Genomic DNA, 19,181 nt, shown 5'->3' on the forward strand with positions numbered 1-19,181 from the left:
CCATTCCTCAACCCTGACTGACCATCAGAGAAACCATTCTGGAGAAAAGCCTTATGTATGTGGACAGTGGCAAAGCCTTTAGTCGCTCTTTAAAACACTTGAAAGCATGTCATTCATACTGGAGTGAAACTTTATAAATGTAATGTAGGTGCCAAATCTTTTAATCATCAGTAGTATCTTACCAAACACCAGAGAATTCTTATGGAGAAGAACCATAGAAATGTAGATAATGTGAGAAAGCTTTTAACCTGTGCTCAAAGCATACACAATGTTGGAGAATTTGTGCTAGAGGAAAACAATAAAAACTTAAGAATAGCTTTCACCATTGCTCAAGCCTCATTCAACATCAGAGAATTATATTGAAGAGAAGCCTTAAAAATGTAACATTTTGCAAAAGTCCTTAATCTTCATTCTTACCTTAATAATATCTATAATTAATACTACGGAGAAGACTAACAAATACATATTAAAAATATGGCAAACCTTACTCAACATCAGAATTCATTCTAAAGAGAATACAAATGAAAACAATGTTGAAAACATTTTTTTCAACAGTCATGGCTTATTTGACATGTGAGAATTTATACCAGATGGAAACCTTAGAAAGACAGATTGTAGGAGACCATATAGCTGGATTACAGCCTCAAAGTCTCAGGGAATGAACACGGGGGTAGAATTCTATGTTCACAATAAAGAACAAACAACATTGTCCAAAATACAAACTCACAAAAGCCCAGAGAATTTATGCCTAAAGTAGCTGTAAAGATGTAAAAAATTTAGGAAAGTGTGTAATTTTTAAAAATTTTAATATCATAGAAAGTTAGTAATAGTTTTCAGGCATTGCTGTAAATCAGAATAGTACAGGCAATCACCCAAAGTTTAAAAACATGGAAAATTACTTCCTAGTGTGCTTCAAAATATAAAGGGGATAGATGTTGGGTATGTATAATTGTATTGTATATCCTATTCTATACTGACAGTATTCGAGATGTTTTCAGAAGGCAATATTAATGTGATTCTAGTCTCATATCACTTGATGCTACTGTGTTTTATTCCTGGTGTATGTGTGAAATCGGGTTGATTTCTGATTTTTTTTGATCTGTGAAATCTTGTATATTAAGTGGGTTTCACTCATACCTACTTTTCTTTAAGACTGAGGACATTGTGCCCTGGCTGGTATGGCTCAGTGGATTGAGTGCCAGCCTGTGAACCAAAGGGTCGCTGGTTCGATTCCCAGTCAGGGCCCATGCCTGGGATGCAGGTCAGGTCCCCAGTAGGAGGGCGCATGAGGGGCAACCTCACATTGATGTTTCTCTCCCTCTCTTTCTGCCTTCCCCTCTAACAAATAAATAAATAAATAAATTTTTAAAAAAGATTGAGGACATCGTAATGCACAATTTATATAGAAAATCTAAATGGAGTTGCTGTTTGTGGTTGACTTAGGACTTGATTGTATATCACCATGCAGGACATCTTTTCTTGTATTAATGTTAAGACATGGGAACATTGTGAATTTCACCTACTTTTCCAACATACTCTTCAAAGAAATTAAGATGTGAATATATTAAAATCCTGATGTATCTTCAATACTAATCATAGATAGAGTGATGAATATTAGTTGGTGTGATTGGAACAGAAAAATGATCAGCAATAGGTGAGGAAGTGTAGAGCACACGAACAGGAACATTTCTTAAGTGATTGCAATGTGTGTGTTGACATGGTCACACACTTGGTTTCTCGTGCTTTATTTAGAGGATTGAGAACCTATTATTTTTATTAATAAAGCTGAATAAACTTGAATATGGCCATATATCTAACCTTATTCTAGGCTGTAGGTAACAACATACTATTTGGTAATGCCGTGAAAATACATCATTACCAATTTCTTTCCTCTGTATTTAGACATTAAATAATGTTTAAAAATCTATTTTGGATATATTTTTCCTTTTATGGTACCCAATGGAAAATTATGACAATAGAGGTGACACGTATGTTTTTTTAAAAGTCCATCAAAGTGTCCTGGTTGGTGTGACTCAGTGGATTGAACACTGGCCTGAAAACCAAACAGTTCCTGGTTCAATTCCTGGTTAGGGCACATGCCTTGGTTACAGGCCACATCCCCACGTTGGGATGTGCGAGAGACAGCTGATCGCTGTTTCTTGTATACATCAATGTTTCTCTCCGTCTTTTTCTTCTCCCTTCCCCTCCCTGTAAAAATAAATCTTTTTTTTTAAGTTTAAGCTACTTCAAGATATTGCCGTCATGGCATTTGCTTTCTGTAACTAGCAACCTTGAACGGCCACTACATTGTCCCGCAATTGCATGCACTGGACAAAAGCTCACAGAGTCACAATTCAATGAAATTTTTTGACAGGACATACTGGCAGCTGCTGTGACTAACAGTCTTCCTTTCACCTCAGGGCATTCAGCATATATGGCTGTTAGATAACATCTCTGCATACCTTACCAAAATTTTTCGTTTATTTTGAACAATCTGAATTTAGCTTGAGAACCCCAAAGCACTCTGCCCATGACCCCTAATAACATCATGGGTCTTGGGTTGTGCTTCTCTCTGCTGCCATCTTATCTTGGCCTCCACATGTAGACCCGCCAGGCCTGCCGTGTCCTTTCTCCAGAGCCTGTAAATAATAAAGTCTGTTTTACTTTCTCTTGTGGTCTTTTGTGTAATTCCTGCTCACCATCCAATACCAGGGTTCTCTGCTTAGCAAATGCAAAGCTTTTCAAAAAAACACTTCAAAAAAGAAAAGGACTTTTCAAAAGTTCAAACAAGTACACTTTAAAAGTTCATTTTATCTTTTGAGCTTCTATACTATTCACATATCTTTTCTGAGCCTACATATGTGGATTTACATAGTTTGAAATAAACCACGGATGCATTATGTATACATAGTAACTTAAGGATACAGTGTAGGAATTAGAGGACTGAGGAAGAAATATGTGGTGTACACGTATTATAAAAAGCATAGGAAAATCATGTACCAAAATAAATAATATAAACATTTGATGAGTCAATCATTTTCTGTACATTACCGCACATTTTTCCAAATTTCATGACTCTTGGTTTGAGAATCACATGTTGCAATTTTCATTACTTTCTGTAATTTTCATTACAGAACTTGCTTTTTATAAGTAAGTTCTGTAAGTAATGAAACTTACTTTCTTATAAACTTAATATATGTTTTAACTTATACCATAGATCATAAACTCACTTACATAACCTGGTCAGTGATTTTAAAAATGGTTTTCATAGAATTCAGTGGTATACAGAAATCAACCTAAAAATGGAGGTAGTTTGTCCTGGCTGGTGTGGCTCAGTGGGTTGAGAGCCACCTGTGAATCCAAGGGCTGCCAGTTCGGTTCCTAGTCAGGGCACATGCCTGGGTTGCAGGCCAAATCCCTGGTAGGGGGTGTGCAACAGGCAACCGGTTGATGTTTCTCTCCATCTCTTTCTCCCTCCTTTCCCATCTCTCTAAAAATAAATAAATAAGTTCCTTTTTTAAAAATGAGGTAATTTTACAGAAAGCACATGAAGTTTAAGTTTGGTGTTTTGCTTTTTATTTTTATTAGAGAAAAACTCTTAAATCAACATTTTAAAATTATTTTTCCTTCTTGTAAACGATGCCTTCAAAGTTACTTTTTATTTTCTGTCAATGCAGCCACCTGAAAACTTGGCAACATCATTTCAATGTGGTGTTCTTGAATTTACATAAATTTAAAAAACACAGGACCATATTGTTAGTGTAATGGACACCATAATTAAGAGACATTCTAATCACAGGGATGTTGCAGTGCTGGGTAAGAGATGAATTCTGCACAGGATGCAGAATTTGAACTCTGCGTGTGGAGAGAGAACAGCTGTCTCAGGCTGCATTACAGATTGAACTTCAGGAAATAGACTTGATTTGTTCCATTTTGTATTTCTTGTTTCTATCTTTTCATTTGTATTCTCAGCTACAGAGACATCTCAGGCCTTCTCTTCGCAAGTGCTATGGCCACAACAACTCACTGCTCCTTCCTTCTCACATCAGCCACCCGAGTCCTTGCAAGTTCTTATTACTAGTTTGAAATTTTTCTAATGCAATGATGGTATGGAACAAAAGTGGGATTCAGCTGCCAGCTGCTGGACAGAGGCATAAAACAAAAGGTGAGGAATGAAAAATACCTTTATTAAAGCGGTGCACAATTTGGGGAAGTGGGAGACTCCATAGCTCCAGGCCAGTCTCTTCCATAAAACATAGAAATCTCAAAAAGACGGAAAGCCAAGGCCAAGCCTAGAAATCCCACTCCATCCTTAAATCTGTTGATCTGCAGCACTGCCTGCTGAGCAAACTGCTTGCTGTTCAGCCTCGGACCAAGTGAGGTTGAGCGAGGTTATCACCCCCCTCAGCTTCCGGAGTTTCCTGTGACCTTTCCCTCACTCGGCCCTGTGGTCTGTCCTATCTCCTTGTATCAATGACACACCTCAGAATTAATTTGGTGAATATTTTGCGTTATATTTTTACAACGTAGGTAGCCCTGCCTAAGTGCCCCCGAACGAGCAGCAAAGAGACCTGCAGGTGCCTGCTACTTTCGCTGGGCTTGGAGGTGCCCAGGAGAAGCCAAACTGGGAACAAAGGCCCGTTGCTGCTGGTGCCAGGTTAGGGCCGCCTAGGAAGGGTTACGGGGTACACGGAGCACAAGTGCTGCTCGTTTGAGATTAGAAATATAAGATGCATGATCCAAGGCAGGTTGCTTGTACGGAAAAGCCACTGGAAAGAGCCTGAGTGGGCCTGCAACTTTGGTGGGGCAGGTATCAGGGAATCAGCAGAGCAGGGCTAACAGCCGTAGCCAGGTGCTTGGAGACTCAGATACGGTGTCCGCCTGCTGAGTCTGGTGGAGTGTGGAGAGGAGTTGTGGGGGTTCGGAAAAGGAACAGTGGCCTCTGACAGCACATCTGTTTGGGAGAAATTCACCCATTTATCTCTTCTCTCCTTTTATCTTACCTCATACCTTTTGATGTCAGACAGTTTGGTTCCATGTTTTGCCTGGGGGCTGCTGCAGTGCTGGAGCTCCGAGTGCAGGAGTGTATGTAGGTCCGTGCGTAGGCCCTTTAAGAGAACACGTGGAACTCCAGGTACCCAGTGTGCCCCTCAACAAAAACCCTGCTGGTTTCTGTCATGTGGCGGCCAGACTGGGTGCGCCGCCACGGGGAGCGCCGCCTGGGTTGCTTCCGGGATCTGAGGGATACCGTCCGGGGCCGGCTGAGATGGGACCAGGGCTCCGAATCCCGCAGAGCCCGTCCTGGGTTTGTCACGCACACGGAGGATAAACACGGGCAGTCGCAAACATTTCTCTGTTTGCCAGGAGAGGGGGCGTGGCACATCCCTCTAGTGGGGAGGCCCCGAATCCCTTTGTTCAAAGGCTTTTATTGAAAAGGTTATCCGTGGGGCTAGGTACCAGAAATGCACTGGTTTTCTCAGTACATCAGTGTGTTAATGTTCACAGAGAATGGGTGACGCTTTAAAGAAAACCAATGGCAGGAACACGCTGATTTACGTGGGTCCAAGAGGAGACTAATACACAAGTGAGACGACTAAACATGAAAGCATAGTAAACATAAGAGTGCCTAAGGGTATAGGGTTGGGTCTGTGAATAATGTAAATTTCCTTCCCAGCATGCGCTGGCTGTAGCTTCTGAGGGAAGAACAAAGCACACTGTAAAGAATTTACTTTTAGGCCTGATTTCCCTGGGAACTTCCAGATCTGTTTTAGGGCTGACTCTTACATTGTTTCAAGCCTGAGCCAGGTGTGGGGAAGGAGGTACCAAGAGACAAGAGACTTCTTTTGGATGGAATGAGGACTCCGGCCATGTCCAAGCTGAGCCGAGGGGTGCAGGCCTTTTTGCCCTTTCTCCGTGTCCCCCAATTTCTTGTCTGCTGCCAATATTCAGTCGGCATCTGTCTTTGTTTGTATACCTCGGCTCGGGATAACTTACCCATCACTGATCACCGATTATCCATGGCAAAGCAGAGGCAGGAGCTACGCCCCTGCCAGGGGGAACAGGTTATGTCTCCTCAGGAGCCTGTTTCTCCAAGGCCTCCTGATTATTTCCAGCCTTGGGACCCTCCAGCCTGTTGGTGGGGTTCCAGTTCCTGAAACCAAACAGGGAGTTTCCCAACAGGTTTCTATACCCAGAAATTGTGAGGACTTCTCTTCCTAACTGTGGAATGCTGGGCAAAGGGTTCTGGTGTGGGGCTAGGAACCCTCACTCCTTAGTGATACCTCTGCAGCCAAGCTTTTTCTCCCCGTTCTTAACCCTGCCTTGGGTGGGGGAGCAGCTCTGTTCTTTTCTCTGCCCCTTCTACCAGTCTCCATGTGGCTTTTTTATATCCTTAGTTGTGGAACCTCTGTTCAGCTCGTTTTCAGGCGATTGTGTACAATAGTTTAGTTGTAATTTTGATGTGTTGTGGGAAGATTTGAGTCTAGTGTATACCTACACTGCATCTTGACCAGAACCCCTTAGGCTTTTTAATTTAGATTGCACACATATGATACATGAGAGAGATTATATACTATTTTTCTATCTCTGTAGAAATTTATTTTACTTAGGGTACTGCCCTCATGGTTCATATATGTTGTTCCAAAAGGCAACATTTCTTTCTTGTATGGCTATGTAATAAAGATTCCGTTCTAATCCTTTATATATATTATTTACTTGTTCATTGTTGTTAAAAATTTTGTTTGCTTTTATGTATTGGCTTTATAAATAATGCTCCAATAAACATGGGTATGCAGGTATCTTTTCGAGCTAGCGATTCTACTTTTTTGGATATATTTCCTGAACTGGATGTTCTGATCAAATGGCTTTCCCTTTTTAAACATTTTATGGAAACTTTACACTGTTTTCCATAGTGGCTTCACCAGTTTCCATTATCAACAACAGTGTACTAGGCTTGACATTTCCCATCTTGCCTACCCTTTGTGTCTCTGCTGTTTTTAGGGACAGTCACTCTCAGGGGTGTCAGTCTGTGGCCCGTGGGCTGCATGTGGCCCAGGATGGCTCTGAATGCGGCCCAACACAAAATCGTAAGTTTACTTGAAACCTTTCTTTTGCTCATCAGTTTTTGTTAGTGTTTGTGTATTTAATGTGTGGCCCGAGACAACTCTTCGCAGTATGGTCCAGGGACGCCAAAAGGTTGGCCATCCCTGTCAGGGGCGGGCGGCGATATCTCATTGTGGTTTGGATTTGAATTTCCTTCAGGAGAGAGCTGTGCATTGGGTAGCTCTCTTCTCTTCTATCTCACTGTAATGTGCTGGGCATGGACGGAGTCGAATGCAAGCAAATTGTCTTAAACTTTCTTACAATTTTTGTTCAGATTTTTAGAGGTAGGCATTTGTGTGAGTGCTACAGCTTCTTACCTGGATTTTAGAATTCTCCCCAAGGTTTTCTTATTGTTATATCGTTGTTACCTTGGTGTGTTCACAGGGTTAGTGCTTGGAGTTTCCTCTCTTCTCTCTTGCTGACATCACTCCCCACATCTATTTCATTGCAGACATGGTATTGAAATCCAGTTACGTGATAGCAAATAATTGGAAACTTGAGCAAAGGGGACACTAATTTTGAATATCAAACAAGGAGTTGTAGCCTGAAACGTTTATACCAAATTTGTTGAAATATTTTATTTTAATAGATACTGTGAATATTTATTTAGTATATTTTATTGTTTAGTATTTGACAGAGTATAACTTTCTGTAATATGGCTACTGATTGTTTATTGCTAGTTTTATTATGGGTTCCTGAAATATTTTTTTAACTTATATTTTCACATGTAAGTGATGGCCTTTCAGGATGAATTTAACATTATAACTTACACACCCCACTTTTTTATATACCAAAATGCCCATTCATTACAGACACTGATAGTTTTTGAACAGATATTTAGAAAAGCATTTTATTCTAAGAAAATGTTTTACTGAGTTTTTTATGTTCTCGGTGTTATATTTTTGTACAATTTTAAACTGCCTTTTGTTTAGGTTAATTTAGGGAATCTTGGATTATTTACTACTGTAATATATTGTGTGTTTTTTAGCATTTATTTATGTTAATATATATGTCAAAAATATGTGTAATGTTTTTTTCTCAATTTTAAGATTACCAGTATAGTTACTTAAAATTGGTGTGTTTTGGGGGGTTATGATGGAAAATCACCCTTTCCTGGAAAGCTTAGGTGACTGTGCATAATGTGAATGTGTTTATTACAGGATGTTTGTAACTAAGGTACCCTAAAATTAATTTGAACAGCATGTGGCCAGTATTTCATTACTAAAGAATTCTGTTTCATTGGTATTTTTAGAAATTGGAGGGCCATATTTGGAATGGTCTGTCAACAATACTTCCTCAGTGTTACCAATTCAGAGAGCTCCTACTAGTGTGCAAGACAACATTTTTAATATGTACAGAAATGACGTTAGGCATCCTCCAGTGCTGACAGAAGACATGAAAGCATGCAGGAAAAATTCTTATAAATGCAAAGCCCTTACTATACGTTCATTGCTAACGGGACATCAGGTAACCCATAGTGAAGAGAAACCTGACAAATAGAATGAATGTGGCAAAATCTTTAGGGTAAAATCAGTCATCAGAGTTCATCAGAGAATTCATACTGGAGAGAAATTTTACAAATGTCATGAGTGTAGCAAAGCCTTCAGTGTGTGTTCCTGCCTAGCTCCACATGAATTTATCAATAGTGGTTGTTCGTACTGGACAGAGACCTTTCAAATGTAATGAGCGTGGCAAAGTCTTTAGAGTAAAATCATGCCTTACCGTTTATCTGAGAATTCATAATGGAGACAAACTTTACAAATGTATTGAGTGTGGCAAGTAGTTTAGGGTAAAATCAAGCCTTTCATATCATCAGAAAATTCATACTCAAGAAAAATCTTACAAATATTATGACTGTGGCAGAGCCTTGAGTGTGTGTTTTGGCTTAATTAGACATCAGGGTCCCCATAGTGGAGAGCAACGTTACAGAGGTAATGAGTGTGTAAGGTCTTTAGCCAGTCTCCAAGCCATCTGGAGATACATGCTAGGGAGAATCCTTACAAATATAGTGAGTGAGGCCAAGCCTGTAGTGTGCGCTCAAGCCTAACTTACCATCACATACTGCACACTGATAAGAAAGCTAATAGCTGTACTGGATGTGGTAAGGCTCTTGAGTATTGACTGAAACTCAGAGTTCAACCAAAGAGTTGCTGTGAATAGGGCAACATTTTTTTATATCATTTGCCCATTTTTATTAAGGTATTATTGTTTTTCTCAATTGCTTTTAAACTTTTTTATCAAATTTTTTCATTACCATTTAGCCCCCTTACACTCTCCTCTCCCCTGCAGTCACCACACTGTTGTCTGTGTATGAGTCTTTTTTCCTTTATGCTTGATCCCTCCAACTGCTAACACCCCACATAGCGGTCATCCTGCATTAAGATTTACTCTTTACTAGATAGCAGAACGTACATCCTGAAGACAGACCTCAGAAACTAACATGTGGCAAAGTGTTTACTCAAAGATCAATTGTTGGGAAACATGGGAGCAATGCCGTCCCAAATGCAATGAGTTTGGTAAAGCAGTTACTTTGAGTTCAGTATTATGCAGCATTGGAAAAGTCATAGTTAAGAAAAATTATGTAAATGTTTGTGGCATAGCCTTTTTCCACCTCTCACAATTCCCTAGACATCAGAATGTACATCTTTGAGAGAAACCACATGTAATTCACGTCCATGTTAATGCTTTGACATGAAGATCAAAACTGGGTATCAAATTGGAGAGCAATTTAACAAATGTTGTGAATGTCATTAGGGTTTTCATCAAATGTCTTTGCCTTTTGAGTAATGATAAAATTTATGCAGAACTGAACTATACTAACATACAGAACATGAAACGACACCTAACGGACAGTGTGCCTTCTGAATTTCCCAAAATTTTCATGAGAAGAATAGCGCTTACAAATGTAATGAATGAAGTCAATTTTCTAAACCATTCTCCTGAAAGAGCATACTTTTAAGACTCCATACTAGGTATCATTAAGGTTTTAATTTCTGATTTTAACCCAGGACCTTACATACTGCAGAAAAATTACAAGGCAAACTATGTTAAAACTCAGCTAACGTTGAGTTTTACAAGGACGTTACAGGAACAAGAATGTGTACACATAGCCCATTATCTTTAGTGTTTATAGTAGTTACCTAATTTTTTAAAAAACCATATTAATATTTACGAATTTTACCTAAAAGATCGATATCTGTTTACCTCAAGAAATTTGTGAAGGCCTTTCATGGTGATCTCTGGAAAGCAATCAATACAATAAAAGGGCTTAACTTCATTGAGTATGGTTCATTCACATCCATTGCCCCTGGAAAACAAGGATGCTCATTATGAAATATCTAATTGTATACATTAGCATCAGGGAAGGTAGAGAGTTATATAAAACCGTAAGTCTTCATGCTTACTAGGTTCAGAGTACCTATCTATAGAAAGAGAATGTTAGGTTTACAGAAAAAAATGCTCTACCAAAAGACCACAAAAAGTAATACTGGGCTTTTCAAGTATTGAAAAGAGAGTGATACATGAGTATTGAGAGGTTATGTGGTAGATATAATGCAAAAGAAATGATGACTTCTGTGAATGGCAACCATGGGTGTATTAAAGATTGTTGAAAAATGTGTCTTAAATTTGGAAATTGTAAAGAGAGCAGTTGTTGGAGCGTTTAATAGAAAATACTGGAGCCCTGCTAATGTGGTTCAGGGGAATGAGTGCTGGCCTGTGAACCAAAAGGTTACCAGTTCGATTCCCAGTCACAGCACAAGCCTGGGTTGGGAGCCGGGTCCCCATCTGGGGTTGTACAAGAAACAACTGAGAGACAACCAATGAATGTTTCTCTCACACACTGATGTGTCTCTCCCTCTCTTCCTCTCTTCCCCCGTCTCTAAAAATAAATAAATAAAATGTAAAAATAATTAAAGAAAAAACTGGAATAGTATTTGCATGTGTATGGTTCACATTGAAGTTCTGGTATTATCTTTTACCAGATTTTTTAAAAAATGATTTTATTCATTTACTTTCAGAGGGGAAGGGAGGGAGAAGGAGAGGGGGAGAAACATTAATGTGTGAGAGATACACCAAACATCAGCGTGTGAGAGATACATGGATCATTGGCATCCCAGGAGTCCCAGGCAAGTGCCCTGACTGGGGATCGAACCAGTGACCTTAGGTTCCCAGACCAGTGCTCAATCAACTGAGCCACACCAGCCAGGGCACCTTTTACCATGTCCTTATTTGGAATATATCTTAAATCTCATGTTTTAATGAATACAATTTAATGGTGTTTTTATAACCTTGAAAAGATCATGTTTCTTTTACCAACACAATTATTGTATATTTAATTAATTTTTATTTATTGATTGATTTTTTACAGAGGAAGGGAGAGAAACATCTATTTGTTGTCCCACTTATTTATGCATTAATTCATTGATTGTTTTTTTCCTACTAAAAAGAATAATTTATGTGCAAGAATGGCGCTGGGTTACCTTAATGCTTCTGGTATAAGCAGAAGCACTTAGAAAACACCAGCTCTTAAGCACTTTTTAAATCTGGAATTTAAATGTCCAATAGTATTTTTTAAATGCTACTTTTCCATTGATAGATTTTAGGGAGTCTGCTTTCAGATAATATGGTTGATATTAAAAAACCAAATCCTTAAGCCACATGGTAATGGGATACTATCCCTGTTTTTTGTATCATATGGAAACAGTTCCAGGCAGACCAAAAGCAGAAGAAAACCTGCCAAATCATAGTACGGTAAATAAAGTTCATCATTTGAGCAAGAAAGCTCAAAAATAAAAAAATCAAAATCAAAAGACAACCTCTCCTCACCCCTATACAAAACCCCACACAAAACACTTCAGTTCTGAGCCTAGTGTTTCCCTAAAATGTTAATACTAGAGCTTTAAAGTACTTAAATCTGTACCAGTAACTGCTGAAAGAGCCACATTACAGAGGAAATAGCATAAAGGGTTCAGCTGCTGCCCACCCATCCCTCACCACCCCCACCCCAATAACTCGTAAAAGCTCCTGGTAGTTTTTTTCATATGTTAATAAAGGCATACCACCTAGTGTGCTAAAACTCGCAGCATTAGAGTGGTAAAGTGAAAATAGGAAGCCTACAGTAATCATCCTGTAGGAAAAAAAAAAACAACAGGAAGAAACAAAGCAGCAGACAGGAACCTTTGCTCTCTCTTTGTGTTTGCAGGGAAGTGGTTGAATTAAACAGATTTAGCCACTGAACAAAAATTTAACAAAGATTCCCCAAGACAGAATAAAACCCAACCTTTCTAGTCAAAGGGCAAAGAGCAGCCTTTTCCGTGTCCTGGAGTTTAGTGAGTTCAAAGACTGGCAATAAAGGAAAAAATAAAGCATTAACGGTGTGATGGGAGCAAGCTTTGGAGTTTATCGAGACAGCCACACTAAGTTTCTCCAGCACACGGACACCCTTTTCTCGGCGTCCCGTCCAGTCATTTAGAAGTTGGCTTTGTCTTTCATCTCTGCTAGAACTGCACTGCCCAGCAATAATACCCTGTGCTTTCTGTGGGGTGGGTCTTCAATGCGTATCTTAAATTTAGAAAGTTTCTCCACATCTCCCTATAAAACTTATTCTAAGTAGAGCTGTTTTAGTTCTCGTTCAACCGTGATGGCAGCCCACGGTACATAGTAGACCCTCCAGAAAGCACAATGTGCTTATGGAATTCACATGTGGTATCAATGTCAGCCGCCTGGATTGTGTTAAAAAGCAATTCAGCAACACCCATCCCCTCAGCAGTGATGAAGTGAGGCTGAAATAAAGCCTCTGGTGCTTCAAATCTCTCTATCCCAACTTGGATAATGCGGCCATTTGGGAGTGTGTAAGAGTCAACGAATACTGTGGTTTCTAAGGCCAGTTTCTGCTCTTGCTCAATATTGTACCCCACATAACACAGTTTTTCTTTAATTATGCTGTGGGGGGAAGAAAAACCAAAAACCAGAAAGCCCGATGCTATTAACCGGCTCTGCTCTCGCTTCTGTGAGTTCGCTTAGCCCAGGGACCACCGCCGGCTGCAATAAGCCCTCAGGCAAAGGGCGGACCTTTACAATCTACGTCTGCGCGCCGATCCTTTTCCGCCCCAGGCTAAGGCTTACAAACCCCGGCCTCCCCCCAGTCCGGGGCTCGGAACTTGGAGACTGCCTCCTCTGAGCCCGCGCGCCTGAATGAAGGCTTACTCCGGGCCCTGCACCGCGTCTTGAGTCTGCTTTCCTGTAACAATGCGAACCGTTTCAAAATCAGAATGGTTGAAGGCGTATCCTCACAACAGATGCAGCTTGATAAGATATCTTGGTAATATCCCTCCCAGCAATATCCAGTCTTCTGGTAAGGGGAGGGAGAGAAAAGCCTTCATAACCTGGGCACATATGAGTTACACCACCTCCGGAGCCCACTACTACTCCAGGCAGCAAACCTTGAGCATTTAAAGTCAGCACAGCTTGGATGGCTATATAAACACCAGGAAAATGGCAAGTTTCAAACATTACCCCCACAACCTCCTCTCTCATTTTGGTTGGGTTCATAGGAGGTTCAAGTAAAAATTGTAAGATTTAACAAGTTCTATCTAGTATTTATGTTAAGTTTCTCTGATGCAAATGTATAGTCCCGCAGGTGGTTCGTGTCATCCCGATTTCGTACTATGCCATTTTGCATTGGATAGTTAACTTCTGACATTGAGTGGAATTGACTTGCCTCATCACCAACCATAAGGTCCTTGATTTCCATGTTTTTCACTTTGGTGGTCGATCTGATAATAGGTCTTCCAACCAAAGCTGGGAAGATGTGTTTGGAAAGTTAGAGCATATCCACACTTCACAAACGCCGCGCCATTGTCGCACACCACCACCTCCCAGCCCTGGCTGTCCGCCATCCGCCAGGAAGAGAATCGCCCACACCGCTGCCGGCGCTGCCGATGCCACAGAACAACCTACGGCAGCTGCCACCTGGCCCTTTCCTCTTCCTCCTCCCCATTGATTGTTTCTTAAATGTGCCCTGACTGGGATCGAACTCACAACCGTAGCATAGCAAAGTGATGCTCCAACCACCTGACCTACCCAGCCAGGGCCCCAACACCATGTTATCACACCTGTGCCAGGTATTTCCTAAGGTAAAGGAGCAATGCACGCTTTGGCTCTCAAGGTTGAAGGAAGCTATAACATTGCTTTCCATGATGGGATCAAAGAAGACAATGATGAGGTACATATTCACAAAGTGCATTTGAGTTATTCTCTTCACACTGTGCCCCATGACATTTATGAGAACGTAATAAAAATACCATTGTACTGTAACTCCAGGCTCTGATCTCTGAAACCTGCCCACCATTCATGAATACACACCCAAGAGTATATTTATTTATGTTGTATTTGTTCTGAAACACAACTCATGGAATGTTCCTCATGCATACAAAGTGCAAATAGAAATATAGTAAGCATATGAATAAATTAGAAAATTGGAATTTCATAAACAAATAATAAAATCTTTGTTTTGAGCTTGGAGCACTAGCAAAATTATTTTGTTTATGAATATACAACGGCAACCTGTTTTTGTTTGACAAACGAGAAACTTCATGCATTCACCCCCAAAACGTTTTGGCGTTTACTTGCAATAGTGGCCATGTAGTGGAAGAAACGGAACACCGTTCAGTTTAGTTTGTGCATTGACACTGATGAGCCCATACACTAATGTGATTCCCTGTAAAATAAGAAACCTCTTTAGGGAAAGCAGGATGGACTTCTAGATGGTGAAATAAATGGCTTGAGAGAATAAAGAATGGTGAGAGTTTTGGTGTGTTAGAGTGTTTACAGGGTGTGCCTGGGGCGAGGGTACCCACTGATGGTTTGAACTGTCAGCTGGTATGTAACAAGGGCAACTCAGGTTGCATGACCGGTTTTTCCAGAGTGGCAGAATAGAGAGAAGATGTAGTGAGGGTTAAAAAATGTGCATGGTCAAGCATCCACAAATGGATTTAGAGTTTTTAATAACACTCTGAATGTTTACTCCCAAAACTGCTGATTTTTTTGGTTGGGAAAGACCCTGATTTTCCTGTGCAGACAACTTTATTACATTGCCTTTCTTTTTCTTTTTCTTTTTCTTTTTTTTTTTGCTCCATTGTAGGACATGGCTGTTGAAAATGCTTGTAAGCTACTATTTATATAAATTGTGTAGGGTAATTTTACACCAGTTTAAGGAAAATTAATGCTTCATCATGTTTATTAGGTGAGACCCATTAAGAAACAATTTTATTCAATGAGCAAATTTCCAAAGGATATGAAAATGTTGATTTTAAATTTGGGTAGGAACCGTTATGTGCCATGGTTCATGTTGAACTGTATTAAAATTTCCTTTCTAGCCCTGGCTGGTGTGGCTCAGTGGATTGAGTGCCAGCCTGTGAACCAAAGGGTCACTGGTTCAATTCCCAGTCAGGGCACATGCCTGGGTTGTGGGCCATTTCCCCAGTTGGGGGTGCAAAAGAAGCAACCACACATTAATGTTTCTTTCCCTCCCTTCCCCCTCTCTAAAAATAAATAAAACCTTTTTGAAAAATTTAACAAAATAAAATTTCCTATTCATTTAATATATTTTTCTCAGCATTTCTCTCTTTAACATGAGAATGCACCTAAGACAAAGATAGATATACAAAGTAAGTGTTCTATAAATATGAGGAAACTGAGTTTCTTTGGGCCTTTGGTTCAGTGAAAGAACTGGAGTGGCAAAGGTGAGAACAGAAGTCTTTTGGTGTGTGAGCTGGCTTCGGTCACGTGCTCGGGAATCAAGTGTGTGGAGGTCAAGCAGCACAGAGTAAGGTAAATAGGGTGATGAAGAAAACAGATCCTAAGATTGCCGGTGTATTTTTAAACAGGGAGACAATCTCCATCGCCAAATGCCTGAAGGCTCTTGGGTCATTTCTTCCTGACTGGTGTTCATATTCTGAGCCAGCACATTTAGCAGGGAAAGTGAGGTTTACTGTGGCAAAGGAAACCCAAAGTTTTTCACCCAGAATTTTTCTCCCATCACAAAACACAATTATGTTTCTTTTATAAATGACCTTAAGTTTTCAACTGCACATAACACCATATTTTAATAGTCTTGACTTTAAAAATGAAGGAATGGATTTGCAGGCAGGAGTTGAAGAGCGTAGCTGTGATTCATCCTTGACATCTAAACTTCACATTAAGAAATAATTTGAGGGTCAATTTGAAGTTAAAACTCAAAACCCTAGCAAGTGACCAGAAATTATAGTTGTTCTCAAGGGAAGCCTGAGAAGCACAAGGACCCTGGACTAAAACTAAGAAGCTAGACACACGTCGCCAAAAATGGTGAGTGGGGGTAATAAAAAATGGCATTCTTTTGTTCCACATAAAGTGCTATTTAAACATACACACACACACACACACACACACACACACACAGTTGTACTGTGTGTACAGTTCTACAAATTTGTACAATAAATATCGCTGTGACCTGATAAAATAATTTCGAAGTGATAAATATTTATCAAAAGAAAGTAGCTGGGGAAAGCTGCTTGTCGCACAAGGAAGGCATCATTTCTAGTACTCTGTTAGATGTGACTAGGTGAAGTTAGGAACAAGGAAATAGAAGGGCTGGATATCTATTCTCAGGAGTCAAGAAAGGGATCATTCTTCATTCCAGCCCCTAGAAATAGGTCCCTGAAGTACATTCTGCCCAGTAAAACTGCACATTGGGTGTGGACCAGACACCTCTGTGTACGTCTTTTCTTTTCCTTTTCTAAGTGGGAAATTTTATTGAGGTGTCATTGTTGTTTTCCACCATAATATGTTATGTGAGGAGGACCCTACATATGGTTTTGAATCAGAGGAGTCTCATTAGATGCTCATATTCATTTGTGATTGAAGCCTAGGACTTTTTACATTTTCTTTTGGGGTGAGAAGTCAATGCATTCTTCCCCTTGACTGAAGGATGTGCTGCTCGGAGGGATGCAGGTGGACTGATGTCCTGAAAAAGCTGGTCTCTGGCTTTGATGTTAGTTGAAGACCTTCACCTTTACTGGGTATATGACAAGGTTACAACATTTCTCTAAAACAGACAAAAAGAAGGCTCTGAATGCCAGACACGGCGTTGTCTAGGGCCCAACGACTCCATACTTCTTCCTCTCTCTAGTTCGAAGAGTGTTTGGAATGACTTGTTCCTTGGAGTCCTATGCTGGGCAGGCTGTTATTCATGGAACGGGCACCCAAGGGTGGGAAGAAAACCCACATAAAGATTTTTGGGTTTTGGATTTTCAATATTTTTCCCAAAGCTCTTTTTCATTAATGATGTAAATTAGGCAGCTGATAATTTACCTGTGTTTCTAATATGAATCCTCCTGAAGTCAAGCATAGAGTAAATTAATTAAATTTAATTGTACTGGAAAAAAAGAGTAAATGTGTTTTGTGTGAACAAAAGCAGAACAAATTTCTGATGGAAGCTCCACTTTCATATATTTAATACTATTTATTGGGTTGGCCAATGATCTCCATTTATCTACTTTTCAAGGATCCCAAATCTATTCCCAAAATTTTTTTCTGTTTTCACTTTAATTAGTATTTATTTTATGCTGAATTTACTCCCAGGCCATAAGTTTTCATTTCTTCAGTTTCTTCTGGGATATCCTTTTCTTCTGTGTAACTACCTCTTCTGGTTTAGGAACAATTTGCTCTTTTTTAGGAAGGATCATCCCTGTGGCAGGGAGAGATGTGTGGGTTAATACGTCCATAGGCTTTGTCAATTCTACAATGCTTAGTTAACTTGGACATGCTCAATGACCAGAGAGTCCACATGTAAACCATTAATTTCAGCATTACTCTCTGCATTTTTAATCATGTGCAATAAAAAATTCAGCACCTTTTGGGCCATCAACCTTGAGTGAGCCCCACCATTTGACCTGGGCACACCTGTCAACTCCACCATTGTAATGACTAAAGGTTACACATTGCTTCTGCAAAGTGACATCCTTGAGATATTTGGTGGCTTTTCGAATGTGCATACCCTTGATGGCCTGGGCAGTTTCACAAGGGTTCTTAAAGTGAAAACTAAGATTTAAACCTCTTGATTTGCATGATTTTGTGGGGTTTTCTGGGTCAAATGAACAGCGACAATTTTCAGAGGTCACCTCTGGCTGCTTTCCAGAAGAGCCCCAACGTTGTATTTTTAAGAAACATGGTCAAGAAAAAAAATGCATGGAATGAATAATTTGATAAAAAGAATTGGATTCAGCTTTCAGTCACATCAGGGTCGACCGTAGAGGTTAAAACTAGTAAGCATATTATTATAAGTATAATCTAGTTAAAAATTCTCAGAATGGTTTCTTTGTTTTTACTGCTGGACAGAATCTTTTTTTTTTTTAAGACTTTATTTATTCATTTTAGAGAGAGGGGAAGGAAGGGAGAGAAACATCAGTCAACCAAATGCCCCCAAGGAGGGACCTCACCCACAGCCCAGGCATGTGCCCTGACTGGAAATCAAACTGGAAACTCTTCAATTCACAGGCTAGCGCGCAACCCACTGAGCGACACCAGCCAGGGCCACAATCTTTACTAGTTTCAAAACTAACGTTTGCAGCCCTTGTTGGTATGGCTTAGTGGGTTGAGTGCCAGCCTGTGAACAGAAATGTCACTGGTTCGATTCAGTCAGGACACATGCCTGAGTTGTGGCCCAGGTCCCCAGCTGTGGGAGTGGGAGAGGCAACCGATCGATGTTTCTCTTCCTCACTTTCTCCCTCCCTTCCCCTCTCTCTAAAAATAAACACAATCTTTAAAAAGCAAACAAAAACAAAAACTAACCTTTGCAGTAAAGATGGGGATTTTTGATGCATTCTCCATTGATTAAAAAATATATAGTTATATGTCTTACAGGAAAACTACCTATATAATGAATTCAGAAAGAGTGTAGGCCGGGTAAATCTTCACTAAGCATCAGAAATTCATACTAGGGGAGATATTAAGATATAATGAATTTGGCAATATATTTAATTTAGACCCAAAAACATAACTAAAACATCTAAGTGCAATTTTAAAGATATAATGTGTGTGCC

General features: G+C 39.9%; 2 pseudogenes; both read right to left on the reverse strand.

Annotated features, from left to right (window-relative positions):
* Positions 1–5,175: 5,175 nt before the first annotated feature.
* Positions 5,176–14,000, reverse strand: LOC129081606 (actin-related protein 2-like; annotated as a pseudogene).
* A 3,711-nt stretch (positions 14,001–17,711) lies between these two features.
* Positions 17,712–18,224, reverse strand: LOC129081572 (60S ribosomal protein L17-like; annotated as a pseudogene).
* Between the last annotated feature and the right edge of the window lie 957 nt (positions 18,225–19,181).

Source organism: Pteronotus mesoamericanus, unplaced genomic scaffold (genome assembly GCF_021234165.1).
Source record: "Pteronotus mesoamericanus isolate MK-2021 breed Mesoamerican mustached bat unplaced genomic scaffold, CSHL_Meso_final scaffold_1135, whole genome shotgun sequence".
In the NCBI taxonomy this organism is placed as follows: Eukaryota; Metazoa; Chordata; class Mammalia; order Chiroptera; family Mormoopidae; genus Pteronotus; species Pteronotus mesoamericanus.